The sequence below is a fragment of the Vicugna pacos genome, chromosome 6, assembly GCF_048564905.1.
Source record: "Vicugna pacos chromosome 6, VicPac4, whole genome shotgun sequence".
NCBI classification, from domain to species: Eukaryota; Metazoa; Chordata; class Mammalia; order Artiodactyla; family Camelidae; genus Vicugna; species Vicugna pacos.
This window is the reverse complement of record NC_132992.1, coordinates 20,747,624-20,770,416: the sequence shown is the minus strand read 5'-3', so window position 1 is coordinate 20,770,416 and position 22,793 is coordinate 20,747,624. Positions and strand designations below refer to the sequence as shown.

The window sequence follows — 22,793 nt, the reverse complement described above, 5'->3', positions numbered from 1 at the left end:
GCTCCTTGGCTATAAATTTTCACCTTTCCTTGCTGTATTCAGAACTGAGCCCAGTTCTATACTGAGGTCTCTTTTCCTTTATTGCAATCATTTTTCTGAAAAAGTCTGTTTTTAACCACTTTAACCTACTGTTCAGCTCTGCTTTTTCTTTAACAGTTGTTTTCATCTAAAGTATATTCTTCACCTGTCTTTCAAAAATCAGGTTTCTTCCTATCATGCTTGAATTGTAGTCATGTCATTATATTTCATCCAGTTCATGCTTAGCATGTACAGACTCTTCAGACTTTCAGTTTGCTCTGATGTATGCCAGTTTTTCTTACCCTCATTTGGACTTGTTTTCTAACCAATTTTCTCTAACATGAGGATGTAGGATAAAAGGAGGAAAAGAGGAAAGGTGGGACTGAGTATTGCCCTTATTAGTTAGGCTGCCTTGTGAGATTCAGTTAAATGGCTAATCCCAGCCCAATATAAGCAGCCACAGGTATGTTACACTCTTGTGTAATTTGTATCAGCTCTTCTGCTCAGCCTGGTTACCCCAGAAGTGGAAAGCTCTGGAGGTCCTTACTGTCTCTGCTGAGGTCCCATGGTGGTACATGGAGGATTCCATTCTAAAACAATTTTCTCAGATTTCCCCCATTTCTTCACCCTCTCCAGGGTTGCTTAGCTACACCCTCAGAATTCTTCACAAATTAGTGAAGGCTTGGGGGAGAACTCAGAATGTTGTCAAACCCCCTACCTTTTTTCCCTCTCAATCTAATGTCTGAAGATTAAGATCTGGGTGAGAATCCACACCTGACCACACCAGAATATTGTTTCTCTTATTGGTCACCTTTAAAAAAAAAAGTCATTTGTTTGTAAGGTTTCATTCTTTACCATGTTGTAGCTGCTGGTGAATTTTGGGCTTTGAAAATGCATTTTTGCTATTATTGTTCATTTCATGAGGTATTGGTGTTACAGAAAAATATGTGAACCTGCCTAATTCTTCTATTGTTACTCAGAAATTTGTCATCTAAGCTCAACTAGGTTTGGTGTAGTTGTTAATCAAAGATATTTTCATAAAGAGATTCAAACAGAAGAGAAAGGAAGAATAAACATTCCACCATGCACATGCTAATTATTCAGTAAATGCCTGCAGAATTAATTTAAAAGTTTCCCTGGACATAGTTCAGTTAATTAAAACTGCAAATCATTATTATATCTTATCATTTCAATTTTTCCATTATAGTAATAAGGGAGCACTCACTATATGCCAGAAGCTCTGCTGGGTACTTTACATATATTATCTAATTGAATCCTCACCACACGATGGTGAGGTTGTGCTATTGATATCATCCCCCCTTTGGAAATGAGGAACTTTCACTGTAGTGAGGCTAAACAATTTGTTGAAAGAATACAGCTATCAAGAGGCAAAACCTGGACTCATACCCCAATCTCTGGTGCCAAAGACTGTGCTTTTAACAACTACATTATACAGCCTTTTTTTTTTTTTTAGGAATTTAGTGAAAAAAGCATTGAACTTGGAGTCAAAAGACCAGAATGAATACAAGTCCTAGATCCAGCATTATATGCTGTGTAATCTTGGCAAGTCACTTGAATTCCATTTCTTATTTGTAAATTGGGGATGATAATTTCTTCCCTTGTTGTTCTCAGAGTCGTAAGACTTCCACTTAAAAATGGCAGGTTGAGCATATGCATTTACCTCTACTTTTGCTCCAAATTTATGAAAACAACAGTAAGTGATTTTTAAAAAACATAAACCTACAAGACCAACATGAATGGAGACGAACCACAGTAATAATATTTTGGGAACCGGAAAGCATATGGATGAGTTATAATTGAGCAGACCCAGGAAAGCTGAATCCAAATCCAGCAGAGGGGAAAGCTGAGAAGCAATCTGATTTGTGTGTAGAATCCACAAAATATTTAGAAATTGATACAACAGGTTCTTCAGGAAGGAGAGACAGAACTGAAAACAGGAAGATTCTTAGAAAGTCCGTTTAAGAAGCAGTTCCCTTCCCTGACTCTGTGCAGCCAGCAGATTTCTCTTCTCCATTTGTCGGAGGGTAATTCTCTGGAGAGAGCAAATAGAGTTTCTGAACTGGGGGTGGGGTCACCAGAAATTTAAGGAATTTAATTCCTCTAACATAGAATGTAGAGACCAAAACAAAAAGGAAACAGACAACTTGAAGGATGAAAAGACTGATCAGGAAAAATAAAAATTTCAGATTATTAGCAAATATCCTAACAGAGATAAGAGAAGATATGGCTTTCCTTAAATAAGTACAGAATGCCATTTAGGAAAGGAAAACACACACACACACATTCAGAGAATTAAGAAGAACCTTTATAAATGTAAAATAAAATAGGAGACATGAAAAATAAAAGTGAATAGGAATAGGAGGGAAAAAGGTGGAGAGCAGGAAATTATCAAAGGAGTAATTCAAGAAAACTTTCTAAACTGAAGGACATAAATTTTCAAATTTAGAGAATCTACCAAGTGTCCAGCACAATGTATAGAAACAAATCCACACCATGACACACCACTGTGAAATTTCAGAACACTAGGTACAAATTAACCTTCCAGAAAGGAAGAAAACTTACAAACAAGCATTAGGATTACAGCAGACTTCTCAATAGCAACACTGGAATCAAGAAGATAGCAGAGCAATACCTGCAAAATCTGAGGGAAAAATGATTTCAATCTAGAATTCTATATCCAAGTTAACTATCAATTGGGTAAAAAGATATTGTAGACATACAAGATCTCAACAAATTTAACTCTTACGCACCCTTCCTCAGGAAGCTAGTGGAGGATAGAAAAACTGAGAAACAGGGACACATAGTAATTTGTGTTATGTGTTCAAAATATTCCCTGCTCCTCTCTATCAGAACTATAATTTTACTCCCCATCCCACTGACATCAAACTTGGCCATTGATTTGATTTGAACAATGAAATGTAAGAGGAAATGGTGGATATCATGGCTCTTTTCACTCCCAAGACATTGGTATGGGCTAGATCAGGACTGTTTCTGGGTCCTGGGAAGAAGCTAGCATAGACCAGAGCTGCGGCCAACCCACAGGGGTTATCTCATCAAAGTGAGAAATAAAATATTTTTGTTGTTAGCCACTGAAATTTTGGAATCATTACTCAAAAAAACAAAAAGAAAAAAGAAGAAAGCATCAAAAGCTGACTAATATATATAGGATCCTGGAAATGAGATCTAACACAAGAAAAAGGCATGTAAACTCTCAGAGTAATGGTGAAATTTGGTCCTAGATTGACAGCTGTGAAGCAAGTCTAGAGAAAAATCAAAGTCAAAATGGATAAAATCAAAAGGCTCTCAGGTGTTTCAAAGTAGGTGAAAGTGATAGACTGCCTAACACTGATAGACTATATTGAAAAGAAATACACCTTTGGGAGGGAATTTGGTTATGAGGTAGTGATAATTACATTAAAACAAGGTAAGTAAAAAATAAAACAAAGCATCTATAACTCCAGGAAAAACAAAAAGGGAAGATAATCTTGGTATATAAGCATTTACATAGCCATAGTAATATAAACATTGATTTGATTTAACCAACATGAAGATACAACTATATTGGAAGAATGATTGCAGTAGACTGGGGTTGAGGTAGTTGAAAGTTAATGTATCTTTCAAAGAAAACCTGTTTTTAATTAAATCAAAAAGTAGCAATATAAATATATTATTTAGAAATACTGAGATAACTACCAAAAGAAATAGCTGAAATAGCTGAAAAGTTATTGCCTCTAGGGAGGGGATGAGAAAATCAGGGCCTAGCAAGTTGCTGTTTTCTATAATAGGCCTTATAGAACTGTTTGAATCCTAAACTACATGTACAATGAATTTCAATAAAAATAAAAACTAAACTTAAACATTGCAGCCCAGGGGCATCTTGAGGCTTAAGAACCTCAAAGATACATGAAGAAAATTAATAAAATAAATGAACGTGGTGCACATCTACACTCAAGAGAAGAGAGAAGGAAAGAAGGAAAGAAAGAAAGAGAGAGAGAGAGAGAAAGAAAGAAAAGAAAGAAAGAAAGAAAGAAAGAAAGAAAGAAAGAAAGAAAGAAAGAAAGAAAGAAAGAAAGAAAGAAAGAAAGAAAGAAAGAAGGAAAGAAAGAAGGAAAGAAAGAAAGAAAGAAAGAAAGAAGGAAAGAAAGAAAGAAAGAGGGAAAAAAGAGAGAGTCTGAGAACATTTGTAAACTATAAAGCACTGGGAAAATTTATAGTGATTGGAAACAGCTGGAAGTCTGAATAGCAGAGAAGCAGGCAAACATAAGGTAAGAGCATAGGCTCTAGCTGGGAGAACCTATGGTTCAAATTCAAGCTCTACTCCACACTAGCTCTGTGACTTTGGGACTATGCAAAGCCTTAGTTTTCTTATTTGTAAGATAGGAATGATAGTTCCTCTCTTACAGAGTTGCTATGAGAATGAAATGAAAAAAACACTGAGAAAGTTTTAGGTAACATTAATCTTATTTGTTCCCTCATCTTCTCTGTGGATTAATAGACAGTAAATGGATGACCAAAGGGCAATCAGTGGAAGGAAACAACTGAAGCAAAAACCTGAGATGATACACAAACTGGAGAACCAGCCTCTGAATAACTGAAAACAATGTACTGTGATCACTTCAGCAGCAGTGATTAGTAAGCCAATTGCCTTAGAGCTACAGCTGTTTCTTGCCCTTCTCTGTCCCTTTCCTTTTCCTTTTCTTCCTTCATTGCTAACCATTGTCATCATCATCATCTTGTAATGCACACTGAGCACATCAATCATTCAGCAAGTGCTAATGGGATATCCAATGCACTTCTCTTAGTCTCTGATTCCCACGTGCTCAGTTTATCTACCTACATAATTCAGACAACAGGGTAAGATGGTAGATATGATGAGGAATTTTTTTCTGCAACAAGAAGTAGTTATGATCAGTGATTGTTAGCGGGGTTTATTAATCCAAGATCAACCACAAGGATATTTGACCAGCATCTAACTCTCACAAATCATTTTCCTCTGCAACTAGTGCAATTCTGATTCCAAAAGCCATTCTGCTCCCCTAATCTGTTAATCATAAAATGTGATTTTTCAAAGTAGATTTTTATCCCATGCTAAATAAGTCTAGTTCTTCCTTGCATGCTCTGAAGCAGGTTCTTCAAGGACATGAGAGAGAGAGAGAAAAGGAGAAAGGGAGAAAGAGAATGTCTAATCTCTTAAAGTTTATACCCAGGAGAAACGTAGGAGTTACACAGGGAATATAGTTCAGGTGTTGCCCAAGCTGATGTAAGACATTCTTGAAGACCACCATTCTTCCACTGAGAAAATGTCCAGAATTTCAATGGTGCTTTCTGTGACTCAAAGTTTAGAAGACAAAAGAAACTGTCTAAAGAACTGCTTCACTCCCTCATAAACATCCTGGTGTTCTTTTCTCCCTCCCCCTTCCAGCCTTTTTTATCCTTATCCATATAGGTGGGCCCACTGGACATGAATGTTCTATCCAACCCACCCCTAGGACCATCCTGACCAATCTTTATCCCAACAACCAGTGTAATTTACCATTACTGCTATGGCTTTGGTCACATGCTCCATTTCTGACACAGAGTCTGTCTGATTGGTGAGATCTTGCCCCTACTTCTGGAATCTGAATTCCTTTAGGTTCCTTTAATTTGCTCCCTTGTCTTGATACACCAAAAAAAATCACAGTCCCTCCCTCTGAGAAAGGGCCTAATATGCTGCTGTTGGTATATATCCCCCATGCAAACAGCAGATCTTTGAACACTCCCTCTCCTGGAACACCCAGCACTGTGATATCCACCTCAGAAAAACTTTCTAAAACTGAGTCATTTCTCATCAACTGCTTCCCCAAGATACCCTCACTTCCCTATTTCTTGCCCTTCTGATGTGTACCAGTGAGGCAAGGATTTCCTCCCAGAACCTGCAGCTGGCTCCACCTTGTACCCATCTTGACCCAGTGTACCTTGTCCACTTATAGTTAACTGGAACATGCTGGCCCCATCCTAAGATAGGACAGCCAACGAACCAACCTACTGAGAAGAATGTGGTTCTCATAAGGAAATAGGAGCCTGATCTTTGAGATCAAGGCAGCTTGTATATACATGACTCTACACCATTCCTTATCCACACTGATCTGCCTGAAAAGAGGCAGACATATGTCTATTTCTCTACTTTTGAGTCATTAACTGGGTTTGAAACAATATTGCATTAATTGAAGAGGGGTAGGTATGCTCAGTGGTAGAGTGCATACTTAGCATGCATGAGGTCCTAGGTTCAATCCCTAGCACCTTCACTTTAAAAAAAAATAAATTGTATTAATTGGAATAATTTAATTCCACTGGCTAAAATTTTAGGAAAATATGTTTTTGTATTTTGGGGTATAATAATGACTAATGATGCTTACTGTATGCTAAGCAATGTGTTAAGTGCTTCATAGAAACTAATCATTTAATTCTCACAAGTACCCAATGAAGTAGGCACTTTTTTATCCCCAGTTTTACAAATGAGAAAATTAAAACACAGAGAGGTTGAGTAATTTACCAAAGGTCACACAGTTAATAGAACTGGGTATTGAACCTAAGCAATTCTGAAGGACCACTAAACATACTGCCCCTAAGAAACTAAGACAGGTTAGGTAAGTGCTCTTTAGATCCTCCTTCAAAATGGACTCTGTAGTCCTTAAAATAAAGTCCAAATTGATTTCTCTCAGTGAATCAAGCAAATCTTAGTGCATTTGGCTCCATCTTCATAACACATTTGCTAATGTAAACAGGAAAGAAGCCAATTACTAGTAAAGTGTGTTTTGCATTTATTAAACAATACTATAAAATTCTGATGAAAACCCCTATTGTAATTCAGACTTGAGGTTTTTTGTTGATGTTCAGAAACTGGTCCAGCTGTTTCTCCAGCTGCCTGGTAATTCGACAGGAACAAAATCAGTGAATCCCTTCAAATTCTAAATTTTGAAAAGGACAATGCACTTCCTTTTGTCTTCATAAGACACCTACATTTAAATTACAATGCAAAAGCAACCAGGCTCTGTGTGAGCAAATTTGCATAATTGGTGTCAGGGGTCTAAAGCAGAAGCAAAAGGAGGGCTAGAAATTAATAGAACTGATAGAGCTGATTATTCTATCCATTTTAGCATCTTTTCAACCCTTTATAATGGAGACATTAAATTGCTATGCAGACCTCCTTTAAATCTAGCTATACTATTAAGGGCTTAATTAGGTTAGAGAAGGAAAAATGCAACCATAAGGTTTTGCATGTTTGGATCTTTGCCTTTTTGTTTAGAACATATATGGTAAAACATGTGCCCATTGCTGCAAAGATTTCATGCCATTCAGCATTTGTTTGTGACCCATTTGCTCACAAAGCCTGCCACATCTGTTGTATTAAATAGCCAGTTCATCCACTGGAAGGCTAATCTGGATAATTCAAGCAAAATTTTAAGAAGCTGAACATCTGCAGTAAATGTGGCCTATGTCCTTCATGGATTTTAGCTGTTCTTTGTGGAGAAGAATGCTGTCTTAATCAGGGATAATTGCTCACAAGGAACAGAAACCCACTCAAACTAGCTTAAGCACAGGGGATGATGATTATCCAAAGGATACAGCAGTGTCTTGCAGAACCAAAGCCAGCAGGACAGCCAGGTCTTAACATGGGACTTCGCCAGCCAAGGAACTTGACATGGAACTTGAAAGTCAAGAACTAAAGGTATTCTTTTCATCTCTTCTAGGCTCAATATCTTTTTTTCTCTGAAGACTGGCTTTCTCTGCTTCGGCATCCCCTTGGTACAAAATGGCAGTCTAGCCCCAGCTCTTTATTACCTACTAGCTCCAGTGCCCAAGAAAAACGAACTAGAAACTGCATCCCAATTCCAAATATCTGGGAGAGAAAATAATTAGCCCAAACTTAGGTCACATGTCTACCTCCTATCCAATCAGCCGTGGCTAGGGGAGCAGCATCACATAACACTGAGTTGCTCTCCCCGTCTTTAGTTAAGTGAGGCCAGTAGGCATTTTGAAAAGGATTCATTACAACACACTGTTGCCCTTCTTTAGAATTAAGTGATGATGAACCACTGATGAATTAGCGTTTAAACCTTCTTGGATCCACATTTTATCCAACTCTGCATCTCAAATCCACCTTTGGCTCTACAAATAACCTTAAACGCTTGATTTTCTCATTTCTGCATGTGCCAAAATCATCAACAAAGTGTTGACAAACTAGTTGTGAGCATTTGTCAACTTGGACAACTGATGCTGACTCTCTCCTTCCCATGAAGAATTTCCTAGAAATTTTATTTTCACGTTTCAAGGAATTTCACAAGTAATGCCTGCAAATACCTCCACCTTTGCCCTTAAACTAAGTGCTCAGTGACCAAAAATAACATCAGGAAAACAATCTACACCTTTTAGTTAGAACCTCCAAATAAATGAGATCAATGTAAATATCACCTCCTGTGAAGATGTATAAAAGGAAAATGTAAAATGATATCCTTGTTAATCAACACATTATAATTTTCACTTTCTGGCTAGAAATACAGCCATATCATTGTCAATTCCAAGTGACATTTCAGGAAAGAACAAGTGATCGTATGTCTAATGACCAAATTCAGCCATGACAATCCTTAAGCACTGTGATTTCACCATAACCCCTTTCTAAGAAGAAACAAGTGCTTTATTAATTTTTTAACATTTTTATTTAACTTTTAATTTTCACAATCAATATGAAAGTATCCCCCTGGCATCTAGAGTTTCCCTATGTATAGAGGACAAAAAAGATCCCACATTGAATAGCTTTTTGACTTACTAAGAACTCAAAATTTTAGGAGCTGAAGATAGAGATGATTTCCACATTTCATCTCTGCAGAAAATGCTGACTATGGGTACTAGTCCAGGAATAACTACAGCCATATTTTTTCCTTTCTTATGCTTTCCAAATGAGTCATAAAGGACCCTCTGCATTCAAATAGTGTGTCATGAAATGGAAGAGATAAAATACAGAAATTGGACATTGCTGACTCTTCTTGATAAATCCAGCATTTTGCTACCTGGTGTGAGGCCAGAATAGCCCTTCTAAAATAGGAGTGAGTTGTACTCCATGCGAGCCATTTCCAGTGCGCTGTGCTATTTCTCTCCCCGAGGGAAGCAGTGCTGCTTTGTCTTTGAGAATGTCTGGTCCAGTGGGTCTTAACCTTGTGTGCAAATTAGAATTACCTGGAGTTTTAAGAAAAATACCAATGTGTGGATTCCATCAATTAAATTAGAATCTTTGAAAACCACACTTGGATACCAGTGTTTTTAAAAAGCTCTCCAGTAGGTTTAAATGTTTAAACCACAGCTGAGAGCCTTTGGATTAGACTTTATAAAGATAATCTGACCAATACCTTTTGCCTTATAAACCAATGTTTCTCAACTTTTATTTCATTATTGCCTCCTAATGAGCCTATTAAAGACTTTTCTCCTTCAGTCGCTCCCGTACTCCATGAGAATTTAACAGCACAGATATATTATGTACTTGCTGTGTACTGTATGTATATCTGTGCTTTATACATAAAAAGAGTAAGGCTCTTTTGCCCTCTAAGGACTAATTTCTGCCCCCTTGGGCACAATATTATTCACATTGAGAATGTATGTAGTAGACTGCACAAATCAATCAAACTGGATAGGCCAGGTTGTGCTACAGTGACAAACAACCCAAAATCTCAGTGGCTTAAAACAACAAAAGTTTACATCTTGCTTGCACATGTGCATTAGAGGCCAGGAAAGGAGCCCAGTTCTGCATCATGATCTTTACTCTGGCAGTCAGGCTGCTGGAACAACTTCTACCTGGAATATTACTAGTCATCAAGGCAGAGGGAAAGGGGAACATGGGGAAAAAAAGCATCCTTTGGCTCTTAAAACCTATGCCCAAAAGCCCCAAAGCCTCCACTCACATTTCAATGGCCAGAGAAAGTCACATGGTGACACCTGAGCTCATCAGGATGGGTAAGTGTGGTCCTCCCACAAGAAGGGGAATCAGATATTGATGAGCAATCTACCAAGCAGACAGTCTTCTCAGACAATAAGAGACATACACCTTTTCATTGATCACTAAGAGCATCTTTCCTAGTTACTGTGCACCTGGCTCCAGGGCAGGGATGGGCATGACATGGTACTGGCAATGCTATTTCCTTCTTCATTTTTACACCTACCTTTTACTTAATTAAGGTGAAATTAAGAGAACTTAGTGGTCATTTTTTGACATTTCTCCGTGATTCTATTAACCCTGTAGCAAAGATCATGGCATTCTGCTTGCATTATTGACAAAAATCCTCGAGGTGGACTCTCCTAATAGTCTCTGATAGCAATCAGGTTTTCCTCATTGACTTTTGATCAGGTTTCATATTTCCAGCTTGAGGTTTGGAAGTACTCATCAACTACATTATACACCCTGTGCAAAACTTATTGTCGCTTCAAACCCAGAAAAAGAAAGCCATCATCTTGTTTCTTTTGTTTATCAGTCAAAGTTCTGCCAGGACTATATAAGATTTCCAAGCTTCATGAAGAAATGGTCAGGATTTCCCATTATAAACCATGATGATAGAATACATTGCCAAGTGCCCTAATCTAAAATGAAGTCTGGATACAGTGTACCCCACCCCCACAAAAAAGTATAACTTCATAGTTGAAATTAGGAACATCATTGAGAAATAGCTAGGAGCCCCTAAAAGGAATAATGCTTGTGGAAAGTAAGGATGTTAACTTAAATTGACATTATGACTTACAATATTTAATATGATGTCTCTCTTGTTTCTTGTTGCCATTAGGCTCAGTGCCTATCGTTGGTTACCAAAGACCTTTTGAACTACACGTTGGTCTAAGAGTTTGGAAGGTTTTAAAGAGTCCTTTGATTAGGAAAAATAAAAATTGTGTTCTTGGTCTTTGCTCTACGTTCTACGTTGGAAAATAAACCCATAACTCCAAAGGATCCCAAACAGATCACTATACATCCATAGTCATTAGAGCTTTATCTTGCAAACCCCATAAATGCCTCCCACATGTCTTTTTCTCTTTGGTTTGCCTAGATTCATCTTGGGGCAGATCTTCCCTCCCATAATCCTTTTCTCTCCCATAGTCCATTCTTTGCTTCAGCCCCCATTTCTGCCATAATAATCTCAAGGTTTGCAGAAATTAAAAGGAGTTTTTCTTCCTATGATTTGATCATTTTACAACTTTCTTCAGTTCTGTTCTCTCCTAGGTCCTGGAGAAGCCAATTCCTGAATGTCACAAAGAAGGGTCATTCTCTTAGGATCCTAAAGGTATCACCAGTAGCAAACCTTTTATTCTAGTAGATACATTATATCACACAGAAAGTCTAAAAATCGTTCTCCTTACATCTTTGGTCTCTAGCACTTAGTGACAAAAACTGGAGCATCTGTGCTCTTTACCACTTGTTCCTGGCTGGGAATCTACAAGGTTTGGGAAAACCAAACATGATCCTCTTAACACTTTTTGCAGAAGGGCACTATCAAAAAATCCAGGCCTTTTTCTAGCAGCCCAGAGACTTCTGGAGCCATAGGAATACCACAGAAGCCCTTGACTGGTCCTATAGCCTCAGATCAGTTTGTCATAAAGGGAAAATTTTGTGCATGACAGAGTTGGATGCACATTTTCACAAAACTGGACCCCAGCCCTGTTAGTGCCTCCCCAGAGAGAAGCAATTGGTAGGTTTCCAGATAGCACCTTGCCCCGTGCTTCCACTGGTTACCTCAGTCCTGGATCTATTCCTACTGTTTCTCCACATAGTTACAACTGTCTGGTACAGTTATTTGCTCACTTCTGGTTTTCATCAGGAGTCAAGAATCCAGCTTTGACATGGCATTTCAGTACCAGGACCTGATTCTGTCTCTGGGAGGACTTGAGTCTTCATAGTCAACCCTGGACAATTTAGGGAAGCATCAGGCCTTGGGGACCATATTGAAGAATAAGCAATACTGCCGCCTTGTGGAAGATAAGTTATACTCTTTGTGTAGAAATCATTTTTAAAAAAGTACCTTTGAAAGTATGATTTGAAACAGAATCGGAGATTTGCTTTTCATTTTGGATCTTTGTGCATTGTTTGAATGTTTGTCATTTGCATAAATGAATCTTGCTCTAAAATAAGTTTAGTCCATTAATAAATAAATTACATTAAATTTTAGAAAAAAATATTTGGGATTTTAAAAATATCCTATTGTTTAAGTCATTTAAAGTTTAACCTGGCTCTATCTCTAACTAGCTGGGTAACCTTAATCATTTGAGCCTGTTTCCTCATTAGTAAAATGTGGGAGTTGGATTTGATGACACAAATTATAATTATTCTGTTACCTTTCAATTAAATATTTTCCCAGCCTTCTTTCCCCAGATGTAGCAATTAATATGTATGTAACTTACATAACAGAAAATTGAAAATTTTTTAATATTGAAAGCTAAATCAAGACAGTCATTCCAACCTGGTGGTTCTCAAACCTAGCTGCATGTTAGAATCCATCTGGGATGTTTAAAAATTCCAGTACCTGGGACCCACTGCAGACCAATTATGTTAGAATCTCTAAGAGTGGGGTCCTGGTACCTTTTCAAATGATTCCAATGTGCAGCTAAGATTAAGAACTACTGCTAGTTAAATAGTTACCTGACCTAAAAGACATTTCCTTTACAGAGTTTAAAATTCCACTACAAAATCACAACTTGGATTAATGACTGTCTTCTTTTTAAAATTAAATATACCCATAAAGACTAAATTAACCAAATGCTTTGATTCAAATTAGTTTATTAAGAGTACTTTCTTCCTAACACCTAGCTAAGGTCAGCCCCATAAAGAGGTTCAGAGTTTAAATAAGGTTAGGGGAAAAGTTAACTCATTTTGGAATCTATTGTGAAATACCTTGGGAGATGTTAAGTCTGAATGGGCTGCAGAAAGGGAAGCAACTATCAACTAGAAATTATCATGAGGACACCAGGAATATGGAGGAGGATGAACCAGGGATTCACAGAGGAATGAAAAGGAGCAAATGAGTGAACCAAAGACTAATTGCAACTACTTAAAAATTTGTCTACATCCAAGGGTATATACACTTCAAGGTTTAAGATGAATAAGTTCTGGAGATTTAATGTACAGCATGGTGATTATAGTTAGTAATACTATATTATGCCCAAAAGTTGCTAAGAGAGTGGATCTTAAACGTTCTTACCAGAAAAAAAAGAAATAGTTATTACGTGACCCGATAGTACTTCTGGCTAGAGCTAAGGTGATAATTATTTAGCAATACATACATGTATCAAATCAACACATGAACACCTTAAACTTGCACAATGCTATATGTCAATTATATTTCAATAAAGTGAGAAAATTTTTGTCTAAAATGTCCCTTGATTCAATCTATAATGTAATTATTTCTAATAATATCAAACCTTTCAGGTTGAGTAGAGAAGACTAGATATGCAGAGCATCTTAGTATGATTTCTATATATTATTTCATTAGTCAAATAGTTTATGTATTTTTTATAGAATATTAAAAAATTTAATCCTTACAACTTCATGAAGTACATATTATTATCCTCATTTTACAGATTGAGAACACTGGGTTTGAAGAAAATGGGATCAAGTTTTTTTGTTTTGTCACAATGAAAAAAACTTAATCAAAAGGTAATTGTATTTGAGTATTCCATTTGGTAACTGAAAGCATACAGATATAGATATATCTCCCAGCTGTCTGGAATAATCTTGCCTTAGATAATTGGCTGCTGTCCTCGGATATCTGCTTATCTGTTCTTTTCTCTTTAAAAAATATTTTAGATAGTTTCTAATATGTTGTAATTATGTTCATTTCAAGGTGAAAATGTGACAAAGAAGAAATTATCCTTTACCTGTCTTCTTGAATCCCACCTGTGCATACCAACATATGCTTCCCTTTTTAGTGATAAATGGTTATATTGAAATTTTTTAAAAAATTAGTAAGCATAAAAAATGCTCCAACAGAAGATAATCCAATATCACACCTGGACTGATTTTCAGACTTCACAAAAGAGTAAAAGCGCTCTTTCAGCCATCTTGGAGACTGTGGAGGCCTGCTGGGAACAGGACTTCCAAAACAATAAATATGTCTGGAAGGCTGTGGTCCAAGGCCAGTTTTGCTGGCTATAAGAGGGGTCTCTGGAACCAGAGGGAACACACAGCTCTTCTTAAAATTGAAGGTGTTTATGCTCGAGATGAAACTGAATTCTATCTGGGCAAGAGATGTGCTTATGTGTACAAAGCAAAGAACAACACAGTAACTCCTGGTGGAAAACCCAACAAAACCAGAGTAATCTGGGGAAAGGGAACTCGTGCTCATGGAAACAGTGGCATGGTTCGTGCCAAATTCCAAAGCAATCGTCCTGCTAAGGCCATTGGACACAGAATCCGTGTGATGCTGTACCCCTCAAGGATTTAAACTTATTGAAAAGAAAATAAAAGTGTGGATTTGTTCTCTTATAAAAAAAAAAAGAGTAAACGCATAAGCTGTTGTTTTTATGCAGCAAGCTAAGGGAGAGATTTTATTTGCATATTTCGAAATATTAGCAACCAAAGCAGGAGCCAGCTAATGAGAAAGTATGAGCTTCCCTCCTCAAAGCTGAAAGAAATGTCATTTCCACCAATACTTAACAAGTGACCTTTACAGGGAAGTTTCCCATCAAATGAGGTAGGCAGTTGCTTTGGCTACAGCATTTTCTTCCCGATACAGAACCTTCACAGTTACCTAAGAAGGAATGGCTTACTCTGGGCTAAGCAGATCTTGGGCTCACAGAGCTGAGGAGGTCACCTGGAGAAGAATGCCCAATTGTTTGAAATGTCTTCCTGACACTGTCTTGTAATGTCTTGTGGTTTACATGTGATGTGTCAATTAATTTACTTCTGTTCAAGAAACATTTATTAGCTATACTGGAAACAAACAGTTGTACTCAGTATTATAGGGCATACAAATATCTAATGACCTAAGTCACCACTGTCCATGCCTGGATTTTTATGAAAGACAAACAAATAAAATCAGTCCCCAGCCTTCCCCACCCCGCAAAAAAACTGGCTTCCCACATCTACTCTTGTGCCTCCAATCTATCCTTCATACTGCAGCCAATGTGCACTTTTAACAACATAATTCTGATCTCCTCATTCCCCTTATTAAAAACTCCAATGATTTCCTACTGCCCCCAGGATAAAATAATAAATTCCTAGGACTCCAGCCCCTGCCTGCTTCTATAAGCTTCACATCATGCCACACTCCCTCTCATTTGTTAACTTCCCATAACTCTGACTTTTTTCAGTACTTAGAACACATTGTTATTTCTGAAGTCTGAGATTTCTTAGATACAGTTCCCAACCACTTTTTCAATTCCCTTTCCACTTTCACCTAGCTACTTCCTAGAATTAGAATTCACTTTAAACAGTACTTCTTCCAGGAAGCATTCCCTCTTCCCCTAGACTAAATTATGTCCCCTTATTATATGCTTCTGTTAAAACCTGCATTTCTCCATCATTATAGTCAACACACTTATAATTATTTGTTAATACCTGACTTTCCTGATTGATCAGGAGCTTCACGAGAGCATTTAAGACAGTGACTAGCTTCATTCATTATTGAATGAATAAAATTAATTAAAAATTTGTTCATGGCTCCCAGAAAGTCCACAGTCTAGTTGAGTAAACACACATACACACACACACATCAACACATATCACTCTTAATTTTAATATAAGGTAAATTAAGTGTTGTAGAGACACAACACGCAATGAAAGTAATAGGAAAGTAAGGAAGGGAAACATTAGCTCTTAGTAAGGAGATGTAAAATAACACTACTTGAGCTGAGCTGTGAAGGACTGATAGAATCCCAGCAAGGAGAATAATGGGAAAGGATTCCACAAGGAAAGAGTAGCAGAAGCCATGTTATGGAGAGAAGAAACTACAGGTCAATTTCAGCAAAGGCAAGTACTCCACTGTGACGGAGGTATGGAATGATTGGAAGGCTGTGGTGCAAGATAAAGCTGGAAGGCAGACTGGCATTGTCAAACTGAATGTCAGACTCAAGAGTTTGTACATTATTCTGCAGGCAGTAGGATTAGATCTGGCTTTAAAAGGGATACTCTGCATCATATAGAATTAAATAAAAGAGATAGAAAAAGAGAGATCACTTAGGGAATGTTTAGAGAAAGTCTAGTTATGGATAGAAGTCCCTCCACATCCTAAATTTGTCTGTAAACATTTAAAACACATAAACAATAAAGAAATCTCTGTCCTACTGCATATAAGTGTTTCCAGGGGAATGCAGGTTACCCTATGGATGCTAAAGATAATGATTCCAGGAGAAGAAAGGACATATTTAGCTAAATTTATGATGAGAGGTGCAAGTTCCAAAGTTAGAGTAGTTTTCTTTTTAAAACAGATTTTTTTCAGCTTTATGGAGGTATAATTGACAAATAAAATTATAAGATTTTATACTATATATTGTGATGCTTTGATAAATGTATACCCTGTGAAAGAATTCCCCCTCTATCTAGTTAATTAACACATCAATCACGTCTTTTGGTGTGTGTTTGAGAACATCTAAGTTCTACTCTCTTAGCAAATTTCAATTATACAATACAGTATTATCAACGATAGTCATTATGTTATATGTTAGCTCCTCAGGCCTTATTCATCTCAAAACTGAAAGTTTGTACCCATTTCTCTCTATTTCTCCCACCCTGCAGGTCCTGTTTCTATGAGTTTGACTTTTTTTTTTTTAAAGATTCCACATATAAGTGATACCATGCAGTATTTAAAATAGATTTTTATATCAAGGTTAAATAACACTATCTGGGGTCAAGATGGCGGAGTGATAGGACCACGAGCTCGCTTCAACTCGTGACTACAACGAAACCACAACTGACTGCTAAATAACCAATGAAAAAAAAGACCAGAACCTAGCAAAAAAGATCTTCTTCAACTGGAAACATAAAGAGGGAGCCACAGCAGGATGGTAGGAGGGGCATGCTCACGATATAATCAGGTCTTATACCCCCTGGGTGGGTGACCCACAAGCTGAAGGATAATTAAGTTGCAGAGGCCCTCCCACAGGAGTGAGAACTCTAAGCCCACGTCAGGCTCCCCAGCCCGGGGTTTCGGCATTGGGAAGAGGAGACCACAGGACATTTGGTTTTGAAGGCCAGCGGGGCTTAGCTCCAGGAACCCCATGGGATTTGGGGAAACAGAGACTTCATTCTCTTGGCAACAGTGCACAGAATCTCATGTGCACCAGGTTTAAGGGCAGAGCAGTGATTTCATAGGAACCTGGGCCAGGCATGCCTGCTGGTTTTGGAAGATCTCTTGGGGAGGCAGGGGATGGCTACAGCTCACCCTGGGGACATAAAAGCTGGTGGTGGACATTCCAGGAGTGTTCACCTACATGAGCTTTCCTGGAGGCTGACATCTTGATTGGATTATTAGCACCAAGACCTAGCCCCACTGAACAGTTTATAGGGAAGCCTCAGGCCAAACAACATACTTATCAGCAGACTGCCTAAGCCACAAACACCTCCAGACATGGCCCTACCCACCAGAGGTACAGGACGAAGCATCGCCCAGCAGTGGGCAGGCACCGGCTCCTCCTGCCAGGAAACCTGCATGTGCCTCTAGTCCAGCCTCATCCACCAGGGGCAGATACTAGAAATAAGAAAACAACAATCCCAAAGCCTGTGGAAGGAATCCACAAATAAAGGCTGAACTCTACCCTGGGACCGGCGGGACCCTGGCCCTTGGGTGACAAGAGTGTACTGCTGGGATGCGTAGGACATCTCACACATAGGGGGCCACCTCTCTAAGGTCAAGAAACATAACCTACCTAAAAATACAAATACAAAGATAGACAATATGAGGTGGCAGAGGAATATCTCCCAGGCCAAGGCACAAGATAAAATCCCAGAAGAAGAAATAAGTGATGAGGAGATAGGCAATTTACCTGAGAGTTTAAAGTAATATTGGTGAAGATGTTCAGAGAACTCAAGAGGAGTATAGATGCACAGCAATTGTTGGAAAATATAAATACCCAGAGTTGAAGAATAAAATCACTGAAATGAATAACACATTAGAAGGAACAAAAAATCAACTAAATGAGGCAGAAGAAAGGAACAATGAGCTAGAAGGCAGATTAATGGAAATCACCACTGCAGAATAGAAAAAAGAATGAAAAGAAATGAGGATAGTTTAAAAGAACTCTGAACAGCATAAAGTTCACTAATATTTACATTATAGGGGTCGCAGAAAGAGAAAGAGAAAGAACCTGAGAAAATTTTTGGAGAGATAATAACCAAAAACTTCCCCAACTTGGGAAAGGAAACAGTCACCAAAGTCCAGGAAGTGCAGAGAGTCCCACACAGGATCAACACAAAGAGTAACACACCAAGGTACATAGTAATCAAATTGACAAAAATTAAAGATAAGGATAAAATATTAAAATTAGCAAGAGAAAAGCAACAAACAACATACAAGGGAACTCCCATAAGGTTATCAGCTGATTTTTCAGCAGAAGCTCTACAGGCCTGAAGGGAGTGGCACGATATATTTAAAGCGATGAAAGGGAAAAAGCAATGAAGAATATGCTATCCAGCAAGGCTCTTCATCAGATGTGAGGGAGAAATCAAAAGCTTCACAGATAAACAAAAGCTAAACGAATTCAGCACCACCAAACTAGGTTTACAACAAAATGTTAAAGGAACTTCTCTAGTCATCAAACCATAAGAAAACAACAAGAAGAAAGAGAAAAAAAAATCTACAATAGATTGCTTTGGCAGATCAGGGTCTTTTAAGGTCCCATATAAATTTTGGAATTGTTTGGTCTAGTTCTGCGAAGAATGTCGTGAGTATTTTGACAAGGGTTGCATTGGATTTGTAGATTGCTTTGTGTAGTATGGCCATTTTGATAATGTTGATTCTTCCAGTCCAAGAGAACAAGATATCTGTCCATTTCTTTATATCATCTTCAATTTCCTTCATCAGTGTTTTACAGTTTTCAGAGTATAGGTAACCTCCTTGGTTAAGTCTATTTCTAGGTATTTTGTTGTTTTTGATGCAATGGAGATGTTTATGCCAGCTATAAAATTCTGGTTTCTGAAGTGGAAAAAAAAAGTGAATGAAGGGCCACAAATGGCAAAATATCCTTCTCTCTTATGGGTGAGTTGTATTCCATTACATATATATGCTGCATCTTCTTTATCCATTCATCTCTTGATGTGCACTTAGGATGCTTCCAGATCTTGGCAATTATAAATAATGTTGCTGTTAATAGTAGGGTGTATGTATCTTTTTGAATTAATTCTTATTTTGTGGTTGGCTCTATTCCTTTGATAACTATGTAAGTTTAAAAAGCTAAAGCTCTAAACGTTCTTAGAAACAATGAATAGTACATTTATGTAAGTTTAAAAAAATGTGCTGTATATTGTGTATATATACTTATATACAATATATTGTATATGTGCAAATTGTAACAATTCTACCTAATAAAAATGAAAAATGAAAAAAATAATAATAACACTATCTCCAGTACCAGTGCTGCTCTTTCATTTAAAGGGCAAAATACCTCAATTATGTAAAGAAAAGAAGCTGATCTGGTTTTTGAGGACAAAAATAACAGTATAGAGTCAAATTATTAAAAACTCTTCCTCTATTTCAGGAAAATAAATTCTCATACACAGCTGGTATAACCACAATCTACCTAAAAAACCAATTTGACAATTAGTTTCCTACAAGCAAAAGACAATTTTCTATTTTCTATGGAAAATGCCTTATACATGGATCTGTAATACAAGCTTCTCATGACTTGGAAATATCTTGCATCTTTTCTAAAGGATTTGGCATTTTTTTCTTACTTTCAGGTGCCTTGTTTGGTGTATGATGGGCATTCCGTTTGCATGCATCTCAGTAACAGAATGTAACACAGTTTCATATAGTTGTGGGTGTCTTCCTTTCCTAGGTCCTGTATAAAGTATTTGCAAGAAACTTTGGAATTTGTGTAATTCCTCCAAGGGATGAATATTGCTTCATTTATATAAGATGTATGTTTCAGTGCTGTTTCTGTCCTTTTCTGCAGACAGAATAAGCTTTAATTTCAGTTATGAATGATGATGTAATCATTACTCATTTTAAATGGTGATTGATACGTACATTTCCGATAGTACCTACAATGAAAGCATCAGTAATATGAATGGTATGACGAAGGTCATGCACACAGGCACAGGCACTGACAACTCTGAAAAGGCTGCCATTTGGCTGAGAAAAAATTTACAACACTATACCCTCATTTTAGAGATATATCCTGATTGCGGAGATGCTAAAATGTAGGGGAAAGGAAATGCATCACAGAGTCAGTGAAATATGGTGAATCCGGCTTCCCTAACTAGATTATAAGTCTGAAATTTGGAACCTGCATCCAAGTAGGATGTTCTCTGTAAATAACCCCAATCTGATTCAAACTGACCTAATAAGAAAACATACTGGCTCACAAAACTGGAAAGGCAGAGTGATGTGAGAGAAGCTTTCAGGGTTGGTTGACCCAGTGGAAGAATTACATGATCAACAACTCAAGTGTTTTTCATTTTCCAAAAACAAAAAGCAGGGATCTTCCTTAATAGCAGCTTCATTTGAGGCCACCCTCCCCTCATCCTCAATGGTCTTAAGATGGTTGTCAGTAGCTACTGAGGTGATATTCTACCTCTTAACATCTAGCCAGATCAATTAACTTCCTTTTCCAGAAGCTTCCCACAGACATCTATTACTTGTTAGAATTGGTTCATGCACCTGTTTTTAAGCCAATTACATGAAAAGGGGAGGGATTATTCTGATCAGTTTAGATGAATCAAGTCTCCAGAACTACAGGAAAGGATAGGGATAATCATTTCCCTAGAGAAAATTAATACCTTCAAGGTACAGATTTGGAAAAACCTCAAATCTTGATTTTCAATAGAGTAGCAATGTGTAACTTAGTTTTACATATGGTTTATAAGAGGAGCTTAGAATCAAATTAGCGAAATGTCTTGTACAGAGAAGGCATTTCAGTGACTGTTTAACTTAATTATATTTTCTTATAAATCAAGTGGCAACAGTTCAAGAGACAAGGAGATGATTTGCGAAAAGACACGCATGCTGAACTGGATAGGTTTCCTATTCAAATGACTTTGGTTACTTAATTTGAACTCATACACAGATAATGCCCCCAAATCCCTAGAAGGATTATCATGTGAGTGCCTCTTAGCATTTTGATGACCAATAGCAAATAGAGGGAAAAGGTGTTGGAAGAGGACGCCTGTCCCTTTCACTAAATTTCAGGTAATTATTTAATAAAATTGAATTATAATTTTAGGAGAAAGACTTGATAAAACGTCCCAAAGTGATTTCTGGACTCTGGAAATGGCAAAGTCTATCAGATGCTCTGTAGGCATAATCTCATATACCCTCCTACACTCACAAGAGGAAAACTTATACTTCTGTGCTGCTTATTATGTAGGCTTGAAAGAAGCTTTTGAAATCGGATGACCAACTCAGTCATCCGATTTCAAGTTTGCCAGGATTTTCCCTATTATAAAAGTCGATGTCCCAGGAAATCTGCTAGTCTCAGGAAAACCAGGGCAGATGATCATTCTACTCTGAAAATTCTTTTTAAAAAATAATAGAATACTTACCTGGATACACTGAGATTTCTTAATGCACTTCTTTTCTCCTCCCTATTTTTTCTCGACTGCTGTATTAAAATTCTAAAATGTTTCTCCCTTGTACCTCTGCTGACTTCTTTCCCTTCAGCTTGTTGTGGACTTATAAGCCAGGGTTTTGGTTTCTACCTTAATATTTATCATATTTGTTAACTTCTAAATAGGTAGATGACCTCCATGAATTTTATCTGAGTTTTCAGATAAGGTGATGTAAGTACATTGAAAAGTCTTTTATTAGCCTTAAGCCTCTGTAATAAAGAATCCTAGAATAAAAATGAAAACTAACAAAATTGTGCTTCATGGACTTGAAAATATGAATGTATGACAATCTTTAATGACATAAGGTTACCTTCTTTGGGGGATTTTTCCTCGGGTTTTTTTTTTTTTTAATGATTCAATTAAATTTTCTTCTAGTCTGGTGTATCCCAAGGTAGGTCTTGCTGGAAATAATTTCAGGTGATATGCAGTGATGACATTTTAACTAACTTGGGAAATGAGAATGAGAAAATTATTTTCCTTTTACTTCTCCTTTAATAACACTGATTTTGACAAGAAGGAAAATATCATTTTAATGTCAATGTCTTACTACCTCTCTAACATCTAAAAATCTTCCTTTCTAACAAATAATGAGTCAAGTCTTGGGCTCAGAGATGAAAAGTACTGATGAAAAGATTTTGTTTTTGTTACATTTATTTTCATGGTTACATTCTACTTACGATAACATAAATTGGTTTTTATTTTCAGGAGTGATATAGTACATTTTTCTTTTTAGGTAAACGTATATAAATAAAAATAATCAATTTAAAGGAAAAATATTTGGCAAAAACCATGAAGATGAGACAAGGACTACTTAAGCATAGGAATCCTTGACTAGGTAACCTTCCACATACTCAAGGAGACAGAGGATAGCCTAGAAGAGGATGCCATCTAAAGCTCTCTCTGCCCCTACACACATACATGCACCTATTTCCTTACAGCAGAACTCTGTAAAACAATGTAGGACACTTTGTCAAGACATAGAATC

The 22,793-nt window shown here is 37.3% G+C and overlaps 1 protein-coding gene and 1 pseudogene across 12 annotated transcripts in view; one reads left to right on the top strand and one right to left on the bottom strand.

The window, feature by feature from the left end:
- The window catches only part of FRMD5 (FERM domain containing 5), a 372,595-nt gene that overhangs the window by 285,317 nt on the left and 64,485 nt on the right, over nucleotides 1-22,793 (bottom strand). The window lies entirely within an intron of this gene.
- LOC102540373 (large ribosomal subunit protein eL33 pseudogene) lies at nucleotides 14,098-14,524 on the top strand (annotated as a pseudogene). Its single transcript, XR_012073905.1, has one exon. The product of XR_012073905.1 is annotated as a large ribosomal subunit protein eL33 pseudogene (transcript).